The following is a 15,981-nucleotide window of genomic DNA, read 5'->3' as shown; positions in this document are numbered from 1 at the left end:
AGAAAAAGGCAGCATGAGACACAAAAGCCCCCTAAATACTGGTGGCTGGTGCATACTGAGAGATAGAAACGTGGTTTGTAACGCAACTTGCTTGCTTGTTTTATACCATCTCGGTGATACTAGACATCACATGATAAAACTAATAAAGAAACATAATATAAATTATAAAATACCATTTAATAAGAATTCACGGAATGACCTCGATGGTAAATGAGAGTATCGTTCTCCCTAGAAGTCTCAAGTTCGGATAGTTATGCCTGCGGAGTATGTATATTGTCAGCAGTTTATAAATGATTTAACTCGTCTTAATAGGTGCTCGCACTCACTCCATATATGTGTACAAATTGTGATAAAATTAATTGTTAACACGTCATATTCTATTGTAACGTTGATTCTTATAGCGCTTATTACCCATTATTGATAATGATATTTGTTGCACGAATCAAACGAACTGAGTAGTTAAAAAACTTGTTGTTGTATTTGATATTTGTTTATATCTTTTATTTATATAAATTATTTTATTATTTTGTATGTATAATAACTAAAAATAATTTAACACTGTTTTATATCTTTGATATTTGATTGACAATTTCTTATAAGAAATCATATTGTAGTGGAGAATTTAAATATCGTTTCAAGTCAATTCTTTTATGATTAATTTATTTTTGTTTTTATTTTAACAATTGTCATAGGGTTATCAAGAAGGTGTATAGCGCTGGAAACGAGTCGAGTCGAGTTCGAGTATTGTGGAGCTCGACTCGAAAATTTAAGAGTCTAAAATTTAGGGTTAAAATCATTTACGGCCTCTCCAAAGTCCAAAAGCTTCTTCGTTTTCCTATTCATTTACAATAGTTTTTAGAGAGAGAAAGTTAGGCACTGTTTGATAACAGTTTTATTGCAAACTGTCATTAGATGAGGGAGGAAATTATAAAGTAAACTTAAAAAGGGGTAAAGAAACTTCCAGTTCATGAACTTAACATTTCTTTTCTTGATTTGGTCCTTCATCTTTTTTTTTTCGCATTAGAACTTAAATTGTTTTTTTTTTTTCATTTTTAACCCTTTTGATGACATGCGACACAAATCCACAATCTCATAGTGTTACAGCATTAAAATAATAAAAACTCATGGACCGTATAAAGAAAATTATCAAATTTGAGGACTAAAAATTATTTTACACCATTTTAAAGGAAGTTTAAAGTTCCATACGAGAAATAATTGAGAGTTTTTTTCAATCAAAATAGCTTCCTAAATGTGAAATTAAAAAAATATTAAAGGAATAGATAAGTCGATAATAATATTTTAATTTAATAATATGATTAAACGATCAATAAGTTTAGGTCAGGGTGGCTCCCCATTCTAGGGTCAAGACATACCTAAGATACAATTGGGATTTACATAAGAGTTTATAGATTGCCCACCAATAGTAACAGTGATAGGATTCAAACTTGGTCTTACAAGCTTAAATTCCAGAATCTCAACTACCCGTGTCAACACTCGTTGGCTAAATTTATTTTGATATGATCCTATTATAAATTGATATTATCAAAATTTATTTCGATATAAACTCAAATATATTTCATATATACGCTAAATTATTTCGATATAAAAAATATTTTATTAATTAATTTTTTTTAATTATATTGTGAGTGATTAGGCTATCTAATCAAATGGGAAAAAATGGAATTGCTGATCTAATAGTATGTTTTAAAATTATTTTTGTAATTATTATAAGAATGTATACATTCTATTTATGTACCATAGTTGGGTCAGCAACATTCCTTTCAAAGAAGAAACCCAATAATTAGAAGCCACGTGTAAAGTTTGGCCTCTTAAGGAATTTCAATTTTCAATTCTGTTTGGCACGTAAAGTCAAACGTCAATACTATTCCACGTATGCCACAATTAAAAAAAGATTGGGAAATTGACTGTCACTGTACCGGAAACTGCCACATGGCGGCTTGATATTGATTTTGCTAAACCAAACTTATGCTTGTTTAATAAACTCTAAGAAGGATTAGGGATTAAATTATTGTGAAAATTGATTTAATTATTATTATTTATTGAGAACTCGAGATCGCACACTAGGAATGTTAAAGGAATGAGTGTTAATGTCAAATAGTTGATAGTTATCTTTGAACATATATTACATTGTACTTATTACATATTAATAAAAAAATATATGTTTACATTTTTATTTTGGTCACTCAACTATTTTTTTAAACAATAAATCATCACTAAACTTATGTTTTTTTCTATTTTGATCATCCGCCGTTAACAAATGAATAAAACTAATGATGTGATAATTTTTTGCATATACTATATTATACATACTATTTGAAAGAATAATGTTATATGTAATTTTGTATTAACAAAGATGAAATAAAATTTGAAGTGTTGAACTATATTTTGATATAAAAAATTTAAGACAAAATGTTTTTGGACTTGAATTGAATTTATTTAAAGTTTTCAAAAATAATTCAAAGTCCTTAAAAGTTTGGAATTGAGCACAAAACAATTTTCTGTACAAGTAGTACTGATATTGTTCTTACAGTATAGATACCTAATGAATAGTATCGATATTGTTCATATGGTACCGATACCAAAGGTAAGGGAAGTATCGATACTCACTAGGTAATATCGTTACTACTAGCAATACTCAAATTCCAGAATGCAAAAATGATATTGATACCGAAATGGGTACCAATACTACTCTATATAGTAGTATCGATACCATAGGCACAATATCGATACCATCAGGCCCCAACGGCTAGTAACGACTAGTTGATTTAAATATAACAAAGGTAGTACCGATACTCCCTTTAGGAGTACCGATACCCTCTGTTCTGGACAGCTTTATTTTGCACGAAAATTGATCTCCAACGGCTCCAAAACACTCCCAAAGGCTAGAAACGGTCACAACAACATTCCAACACATAAATACAAGTTGAGGACACTTGAAGAAGGGTTAGAACACATATCCAAGCAATCAAACACAAGAGAAGAGTTTTTCAATCTACTTTGTATCTCTCTTGTAAATATTTGTTATTGTGAGCTAAATTTTGTAAACACCCTACCTGGTAGAGGTTTATTTGTTTACTTCTTTTTATCCTTTTAAAAAGGGGTTGGTTCTATCTTAGCCAAGTGGAAAAGATATGGAGTGTAAAGGTTATCTCTTGATCCTTTAAAAAGAAAGAACAAATTAGTGAATTTGTTAGAAAATCATTGGTGATGAGCTAAGGTAGTGGAGGTAGATTTATTTGAGAAGTCAAACTACTATAAATCATTGTGTTCATTGTCTTATATTTTTTCTCTCCTTACTCCCTAAACAAATTTCTATCAATTAACCCCCTTTCACATTTTCAATTGTTCAATTGAGCCTCTTCAAATCCTAACATGAAGGTTTAATTTTTTAGCATATATCTAAAGTTTAAAAATTAGAGACAATAATAGATTTTAAGTAAATTATGTATTTAGTCACTCAATTATTTTCATAGTTCTGTTTTGGTCATTAAACTATTTTTTTCAAAATCATCCTTAAACTTATGTTTTTGTTTTGTTCTAGCCATCTGCTCTTAAAAAATAAACAGAACTATTGATGTGGCAATTTTTTTCAATGATGATATGGCATCACCTTATAGTGACACGCCAACATCACCATTAATTTTTAATGGTAGTTGATCAAAATGGAATAAAAACGTAAATTTAGTGACAATTTTTAACCCAAAAAAAATTAATTGACAAAAAAATAAAATCTTGGAAATAACTAAGTGACTAAACAAGAAGTTTACCCTAGATTTTAACATTCGAGTGTTGAATTAATTAAATGTTACTTTGACAAGAACAAAATGAAAATGTTTGGAATTTTGATTTAGGGTTTGCGTAGCTTACTTTGTGGCATGGTGACGTGTTATTGCCTTGAAAAAAGGAGAGCATATTCCATTCTATATGCACCATAAATACAAGATTAAGAAAGCAATGGACCCATTATCCAGCTGATTTCGATAATTACAATTTAGTAGTTTAAATTATTAAATTTTACAATTCAGCCTTCAAGGATACGTTTAAATATATCTTTTTCAAAGAAGATTTGAATCTCCCATTTCATCAATAAAAAAAACCCTCAAACATTCAATTGAAATTATAAAATGTTACAAGGGACAAATTAACGAGATTTGGTGATCTACGACTCCCATATTTAGCAAGTAAATTGATTTAAGAAAAATAATCTCAAAATTATAATTATAATAAATATTACTATATATAATATCCACGTAATATTCAAATTTGTAAGACTTGGACTTCATTAATACAATCAATGCCTAATTAATATAATATATATATTTATATATATATTACACCTACTATTTATATATTATAAAGGTAAGCTTTTCTCTTCGAACCTTCATGAAATGAATGGAAATAATAATAAGGATGATGAAGTTGCTCGGGACGTGTCTATGAATGCTTGAAGATATGAAACAAAACGAAAGCCTTTCTTTAAAATATTATGTACGTCGAAATAAATTGAAGTGTGTGTTTTTAAATGTCCAATATTTGTTAATAATCTGACTTCTTATATGATGATAAGGGCAAATATCAATCTATTATAGATAGGCATGTAAATCAACCAACGTTCGGTGAACCGTTCGACGGAAAGTTTGCTTATTTATTAAATAAACGAATATGAACAAGGTTTTTTTATTCGTTTAATCAAGTGAACGAACACGAACAAATGGTTCGTTCATTCGTTTACATTCGTGAACGTTCGGTAATCTATTTGTTTAAGTTCATTTGTTTATGTTTGTTCGTTTATGTTCATTTATGTCTGTTTGCTTATATTCAACCCAATTCCAGACCCGTCTAAAATATTATGACATAATTTTATCCTTAAAGCTATTAATTAATATTTTAAAATCCAAATAATTTTAAACTCGAATAACAAAATCAAAATCAATTAAAGAAAATATAAACTCAATTAATATGTTCATTTGTGTTCGTTTATCATTTTAATGAACGAACACGAACAAACTACATTCCTTAATAAATGAACAAATACAAGAAATTTTGTTCATTTAGTTGTTGATGTTCGTTCGTTTGTTCGGTTAAAGTTAAAGGAACAAACATGAATATATCTCTTTTGTGTCCGTTCGATTCGTTTACATGCCTAATTATAAAGTAAAATAACATAGATTAGGGTTGGAAGATACCACAAACTGCTCATTGTCACATCCCTATAGCTGAAAAATGGGACTATGCCAGTACTGTATCCCTATATATATACTTTGTCAAATCTTTCAATAAGGTACTTATACTTTCAAAATATCTATTTTAGTTCCCGAAACTTCATTGTCTATCAATAAAGTTCTAACCCTAGATTTAAAAAACTAGAAGAATTGTAAAATTTTACTTACTAAAATAAATAAATAAAACAGTGATAAAGATGTTTTAAATAAATAAAAAAACATTAATTAAAATATTAAAATTATGTATATATATTATTACATGGAGTATTAATTAAATTAAAAGAAATAGGTTCGAGAATGTAAAGAGCACGAAAGAGATGGAAATAAATGCCAGGTGATGTATTATATGGATGAGCTGGTAACCCTAATCACCAGTCAACTTTCATTCCCACATACCTAACCATGATGCATGCCATTGTCGCTGCATATATTTAATCCAATTTCGAGACTTGCATAAAACTATTTGTCAGATCAGTATCAGCTTTGGTCTTCGCAAAACTAGGGTCCCCAAAACAATGGGCAATATACAATAGATATTCCAGAAAATTATATAAATGGTCTCTGACACTTCATGTCATGCTTATAGATATTCCAGAAAATTGTATAAATGGTCTCTGACACTTCATGTCATGCTTATGTTTACATTACGCATTTCATGTTTATGCTCATAAAAATAGTGATATAATTACGAATTTAAGTAGTTAAAAGAATTATTATTATTTTTAGAGGTCACATGCTCGAGCACCAACGATTATAACTAGGTGATTGAAAGTTCATTATCAAATGGTTGAAATTATTTAAAACATATATTACTTTATAATCAATTTAGCTTAATAAAAAAAATAATGCTCTAAACCCTAGTAGTATTTTTTATTGATTCATTTAATTAATTGGGTCAAAAGCCCGTTACATTTATTTATAGACCAAAGCTTAAGTGACTGACTAACTTGTAATGGCCCAAGTTAATCGACTAGACTATTAACCCAATAGTCTAACAACTAATGTTGAGGGTAGTAGAATATTTTTGAGAGTAAATATATATATATATACATATATCTAGTGGCGGAGCCACAGCCTGGTCAGGGTGAGAACTGAAATTCAAATTTTCTTCGATTAGCTACTTATTTTATTGATAGTGTCCATTTTGAAATTTTTTGCGTCCACCCTGAAATCTAAGTTTTATTTTATTAGTTACTTTTTTATTGACGGTGTCCACCTGAAATTTTATTTGTACGCATAACATTTAAAAATTTTATGTTATTAATATATGTATGTCAACCTTCAAAAATATTTTTGAATCCATAACTGCATATATTAAATAAGAAAGTTAGTTCAGTGGTAAGGTCACGTTTGTCTCTCTTCAATACTTGGGTTCATTTTCCTTCGGCTCCTTCCTTCTTTAGTTTTCTTTTATCAAGTTAAATTAAATTTATGATTAAATTAATATAATTTGTTAGTTTGTTGACATTATTTAAATAATTAAGTGGTCATTGATGTAATTTACCTAAATTTTTATTATTTTATGAGTGAAGTACATTAAAAGCAACTGAACTATATCAAAAAAATCTTTTTTATCATCAAACTTTTAAATATTATAAAATAGTCATTAAATTAATTTAATTATTTTTTGACAGATAAATTTATTCAATTATTAAAAAATATATATGCAAAATTATAAATAGTAATAAAGTTTAATATGTTTGGTAACAATTTTTCAAAAATTAATAATATCTTATAATATTTAAAAAATTATTCATAAAAAACTATTTTAACATAATTTAAAAAATTCTGAAATACTTTACTCTTATTTCAAAATCTTTTCACTATCCAAAATTTTCAAAATGAGTTGATTTTCATACAATAATTAATTTTCTCCTTCGGTATATTTTTAGGGTAAATTATGCATTTAGTATTTAATCTATCAATTTTAGTACTTAAACTTTTTTTAAAAAAATTAAAATCATACCTAAAGTTTAGTTTTTGTTTCGTTTTAGTACCTCGCCATTAAAAACTTAACAGATGATTTGCACATGGGACTTTTTTATAGGTAAATTGCATCATCAGTCACTCAACTATCTTCTCACTCCTATTTTGGTCACTAAAGTTATTTTTTTAATTTAATTACTTAACTTTTAAATTACTCCTAATTTAATAACTCCAACTTTCAATTTATTTTTTTATTTTTAATTATATATTAATAAAATAATAATAAAAATGTAATGTCACAAAAGTTGTTAATAAATTCAATTAGAGTGATTAAAATAGGAATAATTTGAAAGTTCGGTGGTTAAATTGAACTTTTTTTAATTTTAGAACCAAAATAGAAGTAAAAAGATAGTTGAGTGATTAATGATGTAATTTACTCATAAAAATATTAAATTTTTAATGGTAATTTTTTAAAATAAAACAAAAATTAAACATTAATTATGATTTTAAAAAATTGAAAGTTTGAATACAAAAATAGACTAAAACCAATAGTTAAGGTACTAAACATATAATTTAGCCTATTTTTTAAATCCAAAGAAAACAGATTGGATAACCTTAAATCCAAATCGTCTTGACCCCACTTCACTATCTTTCATTTTATAGTCCCAACAACTACATGTCCTTCTTGTTCTTCTCCTGTGGAGCTTAGCCCTCCCAGTAAAAGAAGAAGACATTTTTTTTGTTCAAAACCTTCACTTTTGATTGATTTGAAGAACTGGGTAATGGCCTGTTCCATCAAGTGTGGCTCATATTTTCCTGGGTTCAACCAGACTCTCTTGAATTCAAATTCCACAGCTTCAACATCAAAAAAGTTCCCTCCTTTGAACTTTGATGTTTTGGGGAAACCGCCAGTTGTCCCAGATCAGAAGAAAGGTTCAAGAGGTTGCAGCAGCAAAATTGGAAACAAATTATCTGTTCAAGTATGTCCAAAAATCTTGCCTTTTTTCAGTTTAATCTTTAAAACTGATGTATAAAAGCAAATGATTTTTTTCCAGGCCGAAACAGCAAATGTTGAACCCAACATGGTTAAGATCCACTCTGCTGAAGAACTTGTCTGTTCCTTACAAAATGCTGGTGGCCGATTGGTCATTATTGACTTCTATTCACCCGGTTGTGGAGGTTGCAAAGCCCTCCATCCCAAGGTATGTATGCATGCATGTGTACATATGAACAGTTCATGACCCAGTTTCCAAAATCAGCCAAAAGTGAAGATTTTTTAACAAAAAAAAGTGTTCTTGGTTTCAAGTAACTTGTCTCAAAGATTTGTTGATGTTGGCTTTTTGTGCTGAAAGATGATTAGTAGGGCTAATTTGTTTTAAATGTGGGCTTCATTGAAATGGTGAAGAATATGAGAATTTAGTTCAATTTGTTCTTTTGTTGAATTGAAGCACTTGTTGAAGATTTGCTTTTGATCGTTGGTTAATGTTTCCAAACAGATCTGTCAACAGGCCTAACAGAATCCGAATTCGATTTTCCTCGAAGTGAACTATGAGGAACTGAAGAACATGTGCCACTGTCTCAATGTCCATGTCCTGCCCTTCTTTAGGTTGTACAGAGGTGCTGAAGGCCGACTGTTCAGCTTCAGCAGCGCCAATGCTACCGTAAGTTTTCCGTCCTCGTTCGGGGTAGTTACTTGTTACTCTATCCGTAACGTTTGATTCGGACCATATATGCAGATCAAGAAATTAAAAGATGCATTGGCAAAACACGGTTCGAACCAATGCAGCCTCGGTCCTGCGAATGGTTTGGATGACTCGGAGCTGATGAAATTAGCATCGGCCGGCGAATTATCTGCAAGTAGACTACAACTACCTTCCTTGAAGGCAGAAACAAAGGAGGATTTGGCGATTATGAGAAGCATGGGACTCTCTGCTTCGTTAAACAGTGCAGATAATAATCAGATGAAGCTCGAAAAAGAGGGTACTCTGCCATAGCTCTACCCTCTTGGTCTTGGAAGTTGTTTGTTGTACGGATTAATCAATATATTGAATCGAAGTTTTAATACATAGTATGAATATATTATATTATGAATGAATTATAGTTTAATATAGCATAGATTTTTCGGTCCATAAAATTATTTAATGAACTTGACACATCGCGTTATTTATGATTTTAATGAATCACATTCATTAAATTTAAAATAATTCTTAAATAATTGTTCACTCCTTAATTATATATATATATATATATATATATATGTATATGAAAAAAATAAATATTCCCATCGAAGAAAAATGATAGATGATTTTTATGGTGATACAGATATATAACCGTGGCACTGACGTGGATTCATATTCAAAATTGGACCCCACTTGCATTCGTAATAATGTGTGGTGAGAATCCGTCACTTGACATTGCGCCCAATCGTTTTTCCTTTTAAATCAGATATATTTGGATTTTACATTTTAAGATTTGCGTAAAATACACTTTTCATCACTGAACTTTTTTCTATATCCTATTATTTTCACTGAACTTTAAAAGCTTTTAGTTTAATAACTCAACTTTAGACATTAAACATTTTTTATGGTGACGAAGGTTACTAGTAAACAACGTTTCGTTCCCTTTGTAGACATATTTGATGACTAACTAAACAAGACCGTTGTTAGACTTCTACTTACTGTAGGTTAAAGAGAGAAATGAGAAGAAAAGGAGAGGGGGAAGAAGAAGAGAGAAAGGAAAAGGGGGAAAAAGTTTTCTGTTTAGACCAAAACGACTTTGTTTTACTCTAAGTTTAATTTTATATAAAGATTCAAAGCTACGTCATTTTGGTGTTAATTGCCCTATCATAACATCATTAATTATGGTGTTAGTTACTCTATCATAACATCGTTAATTATTTAATGGTAGACTGACTAAAAATTTTCAATATTCAATGTTTACTGAGTAAATTGAAAACTTTTAAAGTTTGGTGAGTAAAATAGGTGAGAGAAAAAAGTTCAGTAATAAATAGTATGCTTTACCTTTAAAATTTTAGTGTATGCTTTACCTTAAAAATTTTTGTGTAAATTACACCGTATCCCTTAAAATTTTAGTGTAAACTACAGTGTATATCACTATATTTTAAAAAGTGTATCATTTATATCATTAAACTTTTAATTTCTCCAATTATAACATTAAATTTTAAAGTTTAACTTCAATTATGTCATCAAGCAGTATGATAACACGATAAAACAACTATGTTGTGACACGTCTGTTGATACTTAAAATGATATTGTTTTAGGCATTTAACTTTACGGATGGATCAATTTCGCTACTAAAATTTTTAACAGTTTCATTTTTTATATTTTACTTTTCCAATAGTTGTCAGTAGACAATCACCGTTCGTCAACGATAATCTTTTGTGACAAGATCAATATTAAAATATTCACATTTCATCCATCTTTATTTACATATGATTGTATTTTCACGAAATCAACTAAAAACGTTCTACTATTTTAGAGACCATGAAAGCTTTAAATGAAGTTCGCTCGGCTTATAATCGTAAATTTTTTTGAGATAAAACTCATTTCCGATAATTTTGTAATTTATAGGGATCAAAGAAGTTCGTTCAACTTAAAATTCTTTTTTGGTATTTTCAAAAAGACATATTGTCAAAATTATCCTTCAATATTTATCAAAATTATCATTTTATCTCTATTTTTAATATTTTAACTCAATATTTTGTTTTAAGATAAAAACTCTATCATTTTGACTAAATAGTCATTTTACTCTTTATTCTTTTATCTATAATATTTTGACCCGACATTTCATATTCAAGTTAAAAATTTTCATATTTTAAAACATCCATTTGTTAACTACAATTTCCATCCAAACGAGGACTTATGTCTCAAAATGAAACATTAAAAGTTAAAAGAATTTAAAAAAAAGGATAAGATCAAACCGATAATTTAATCAAACATTAGAAAATAGTTTCAACATTATAACTGTGTAACATGTCCGATACAGAAATTTAGAATAAAATTATCCAACTTATTTTCACGGCAATTTTACCAACAAAATTTATTATTTACTAATATAACATTCATTTGTCATTATTTATCAAAATGTCATCTATTAGGATAAACTCGTCTTACACATACGTCGCAAAGGCACTTTCTAAAAAAAAGCGTTTATTCTGATTTGACAATTCTTTCAAAAATGTAATTTTTAAAATTTTTAAAAATAAAACTATTAGAACCAAAAATGTAATTTGATAAATCTTGACTCCATGAATTAAAAGATTAATTGGGTTAGTTTAATATACATAAATAGAGCATTAAGTTCTGTTTGTTAACAATGTGGGATTAAAAAGAAAAATATTCTTTATAATTTTTTTCATATAATCTCTTTCTTTACATTTATGTAAAACCACTTATATTATTGGTTAAATTGACGAGATAATGTTGTGGGGAAAAAAATTCACGAGATAATAAGTTCCAACAATTAATTGCTGAGATATGATTGCTGAGATATGATGTTTGCTACAGTTCGAACGTAAGTCACCAAGGATATTGATTGGAGGGAGAATGGTTAGGGTTTAGTGTTTATTTTTTAAGGTTTAGGGTTTTCAATAACAACTAAAATATTTTAAGGTTTAGGGTTTTGTCATAATAAAACTGATTTTATCATATTTTACATGTTATATTGTTATGTATCGATACATGTTTATAAAATATCGATACTTTATAGGGGCTATTATGGTTGTTTTTCTTTTTCCAAAAGTATCAATACATATTTGAATGGAATCGATACATTCAACATATTCAGTAGCGCTTTACTGGTTTGTCATAATGAAAGCGATTTTGTCATAGTTTTACCTGTTATATTGTTAAGTATCGATAAATGTTTATAAAATATCGATACTTTATAGGCGTCAATATTACTTTTCTTTTATAAAGTATTATGGTTTTGTTAAATATTATTAAAACTTAAATATTATAATATTAAATATGCATATCTCTACGTTAAATGTAAAAAGAATAAATTCGACTCATTATAAGTTTAACTATTTATAAATTCAATTTAAATATTTAATCATTATTAAATAATTATGAGTAATCATTATTAAATCTTTATTAATAATTATTATAATTTTAGTATTACTAATTATTACTAAATCGTTAATATCAAATTATTAAATATTAATAATAAATCATTATTAGTAATCTAAAATATTATCAAATTAGTAATAATCATTATTAAAACATTATTATCAAATAATTATCAAATCTTATAATTTTATTATTAATGATCATTACTAAATCATTAGTATCATATCAAATCCAAATCATTACTATAAATCCAAATCTTTAAATTTAATAAATGAATGTGGAAATATGAGAGGAAATAATAGTGGAAGAAATATTAAATATGAAAAATGAAAAGTGTTTGATCAGGAACACCACATTTTGTTTGTCAGGCTCATATTGTATGCAAACATGGTTTAGTTGTGATTTTCATGGGATGGCATGGCGACCTCCTTGGTTGCCGGATCACCTGGAGACCAACATTCAAACTGTCGCAATCATGGCGATCTCCTTGGTTGCCGGATCACCTGGAAACCTACGTTCGAACTATCGCAATCATCATATCTCAACAATTAATTGTTGGAACATATTATCTCATGAATTTTTTCCCACAACATTATCTCATCAATTTAGCCTATATTATTGTTAAATTTTATTAACTCATTAATAAAATATAAATTAGGATTTATATTAATCATTTTATATTTTAAGGTATTAAAACATTTAATTTTAATCCATACATATTTAAATAATAAAATTTGTATACAATAATACATTAATCTCTCACATAAAGCGCCTCATTACAATGTTCGCAAGAGACGTTTTCCCAAACATGCCTTCTTATCTCATAATGCCGTACACCGAAATGGTAATATTTTAATATATATTTGACAAAAGGTGCTGTTTCCATATATTATAATTTATTAGATGATATTTGGATAAATGAAACCTATATTGTGCATCAGAGAGATTCCCATTAAAGACGAAGTCATCAAACACCCAGAGATGGGAGTGCAGAGTCCCTGTCTATTTCTGTCATCACTTGCACTGATCTATGTTGCAGTAAACCAACCAAAAATTCATAGAAACTCAATACAACCAAAGCATCAGAGAGATTCCCATTTTAGACTGAGTCATCAATCACCCAAACAAGGCTGTGCAGATGTCCCTGTCTATCTCTATCATCACTTGCAAATCAAATATTTTTTTAAAAAAAAATAGAGAGAATAAGAGTATGCATTGTTCTGCGCCTCAGATTTGGTTTGTTTCAAAGAGAAAAACCTCTCTCGAAGTATATTTAATACCATCACAGGCAAAAACAAAAGAGCATAAAAGGATACTAAAATTAAAAGGAGGTTGGGGACTTACCAGATTTGCAGGAGGAGGAAATGGTGGCGGAGAAAGGAGGAAATAGGGTTTATGTTGAAACGCGAGGTTTCAGGGTCTGTGGTGTTGTTTATATACGGGTGAGAGAGGGAGAGTACCTTTTTAGGGTTTTTATGCTTTAGGGAGTGATGGGCTTACAAACATAGCGACCCAGCCCACGTAGTTTCGACATTGGTTCGAGCCCATTGGCTTCAGAAAATATTTCATTTTCCTCGTAAGCAGTTGGAAATAAATTTTAGGGTAAATTACACGTTTGGTAACTGAACTTTACTCTTCATACTTTTAATTTTTTCCAATTTACTCGTTAAACTTTACTGGTTTAATTTTTTTATCACTCACCTACATTATCTCAACCATTTTGCCAGCAATTCACGACCTTTTAATCCTCACCATTTTGCCACATAATCATCTAATATATCAAAAAATATTTTTCCTATTTTTTTACATTCTGAATAACGCAAAAAAGAAAAAAAACTAAAAGAAAAAACTTTAATATTTTAAAATATGGAATTCTCGTGCTAAAATTTTAGAATTTGAGTAGAATAACATATTTCACATTTGATAAGTTCAAATATCAAATAAAATTTAAAAATCTTTCTAATACTAAAATGATAAGTAATAATATCTTAGATAATTCAAAACCATATTTAACGATTTCTAATATGAAAATATTAATCGATGACCAATGCATTCGCAACGTGTCATTGGATGATAGTACATATTTTGAAAGTACTAAATTGGTATTTAAAAGATGATAAATTACGTATTTAATACATAAACTATAAGTTTTGGTCCGTTTTAGTGTTTAAACTTTAAAGATTTCAAAATCATACCTAACATTTAGTTTTTGTTACATTTCAGTACCTATCTGTAGACACTCATTTTCGCCTGGAGTTATTTTATTTTATATATGTATATAGTAATATAGTTTGTGAAAATATTTTTGACAAAATATAATATATAATTTTTAGAAAACGATTTTTGAAAATTTATATACTATATAGTTTTTGAAAATATTTTTAAAATATAATGTATAATTTGGAAAATATTTTGAAAACATTTATATATTGTGTAGTTTTTAAAACATTTTGAAAACTTATATAGTATATAGTTTTTAAAATATTTTTAAAATATAAATATATGGTTTTAAAAATATTTTTGAAAAATTATATAATATATAGTTAAAAAAATATTTTTTGAAAGATTATATAATATATAGTTTTAAAAACATTTTTGAAAAGTAAATAATATGTAGTTTTAAAAACATTTTTTGAAAACTCATATAATATTTTTTAATTATTTTTTAAAACTATATAATATATAGTTTTGGAAAATTTTAGAAAAATAATATAAAGTTAAAAAAATGTTTTTTGAAATGTATATATTATATAATATATATTATTATTGGTATTTATTATTATTATTATTATTATTATTTTATTTATTTACTTTTCGTTTTTTCTCTCTTTCTTTATCTCATTTTGTCTAGGGTCCATCAAGGTTCAAAAACGGGCAGCCCAAGTCACGGTTCAGAATAGGGTCTGACCCAACCCATAATCGATACCCAAGGTTAGGGTTTCAACATGTCACAACGCTGCATGGATCAAGTTAAGAAAGATACCAGAACCCTTAACGGCGCCATAAATCAGGGGCAACAAGGGTCAAAGCACGAAACAGTTTCTGGCCGACATCCCCGGGACTGAACCATCCCGGGAAACTCGGTCAAGCAACAACCCACGACATTCCCGAAGATCTCGGAACAGCCCGTACATCTCGGGGCTAGAAACGGCCAGAACCAAGCTATAAAAACGGTGAGACAACCACACCGGGGGGGACCAAACATCAATCATCACTGCCAACAAACGAAACCAGACACACATCATCGAGCAAAAACCATCATCGGCCAACAACACACTACCAACAACAGTAAGCTAAACACAGAAAACCCAGAAACAACAGTAAACTAAGAGACATCACAACCATACAAAAAAGCGACCACAAAAATATCAGTTAAAAAATAAAAACAATCGAGTAAATAGCGAAGAACAAAGAGACTGAAGAGCCTCCAGGAAGCCAAGAAGACGCAGTCGAAGGTAAAAATCATACCTTTGGGTGTAGATCTACGCGTTTTGGGGCTACTTTGTGAAATTTTGGCTCTGATTTTGGGTTTATGGGGTAGAGAGGAGTGCAGCGGCGGTTGGCGGCGTTAGACGGTAGCCGGCGTTGGACCGGGAGGGGTTATTTGGGAGAATTGATAGAGAGAGGGCAGAGAGAAATATTTAAGAGAGAGGGATGAGAATTTGTAAAATGAGTGAATTTGGCCTTGGTTTGGGCCATATGTAGTCCCCACGAAACGACGT

At 28.8% G+C, this 15,981-nt stretch overlaps 1 long non-coding RNA gene, 3 other non-coding genes and 1 pseudogene across 4 annotated transcripts; 1 reads left to right on the top strand and 4 right to left on the bottom strand.

Moving 5' to 3' along the window:
* Window positions 1–7,878: 7,878 nt before the first annotated feature.
* On the top strand, window positions 7,879–9,207 carry LOC120159968 (annotated as a pseudogene).
* A 3,791-nt stretch (window positions 9,208–12,998) lies between these two features.
* LOC120160025 lies at window positions 12,999–13,690 on the bottom strand. The gene is made up of 2 exons (XR_005519399.1): window positions 13,604–13,690; window positions 12,999–13,422 (listed from the first exon to the last, which is right to left on the bottom strand). It is a non-coding gene; the product is annotated as an uncharacterized LOC120160025 (long non-coding RNA).
* LOC120160556 lies at window positions 13,191–13,284 on the bottom strand. Its single transcript, XR_005519442.1, has one exon. It is a non-coding gene; the product is annotated as a small nucleolar RNA R44/J54/Z268 family (small nucleolar RNA).
* Window positions 13,336–13,430, bottom strand: LOC120160548. Its single transcript, XR_005519441.1, has one exon. It is a non-coding gene; the product is annotated as a small nucleolar RNA R44/J54/Z268 family (small nucleolar RNA).
* Window positions 13,479–13,554, bottom strand: LOC120160541. The gene has a single exon (XR_005519440.1). It is a non-coding gene; the product is annotated as a small nucleolar RNA Z267 (small nucleolar RNA).
* Window positions 13,691–15,981: the final 2,291 nt, after the last annotated feature.

The sequence above is a fragment of the Hibiscus syriacus genome, unplaced genomic scaffold (genome assembly GCF_006381635.1).
Source record: "Hibiscus syriacus cultivar Baekdansim isolate YM2019G1 unplaced genomic scaffold, ASM638163v2 tig00002847_pilon, whole genome shotgun sequence".
Lineage (NCBI taxonomy): Eukaryota > Viridiplantae > Streptophyta > Magnoliopsida > Malvales > Malvaceae > Hibiscus > Hibiscus syriacus.
Note: the sequence above shows the minus strand (reverse complement) of the source record. Positions and strands in the feature narration are given on the sequence as shown.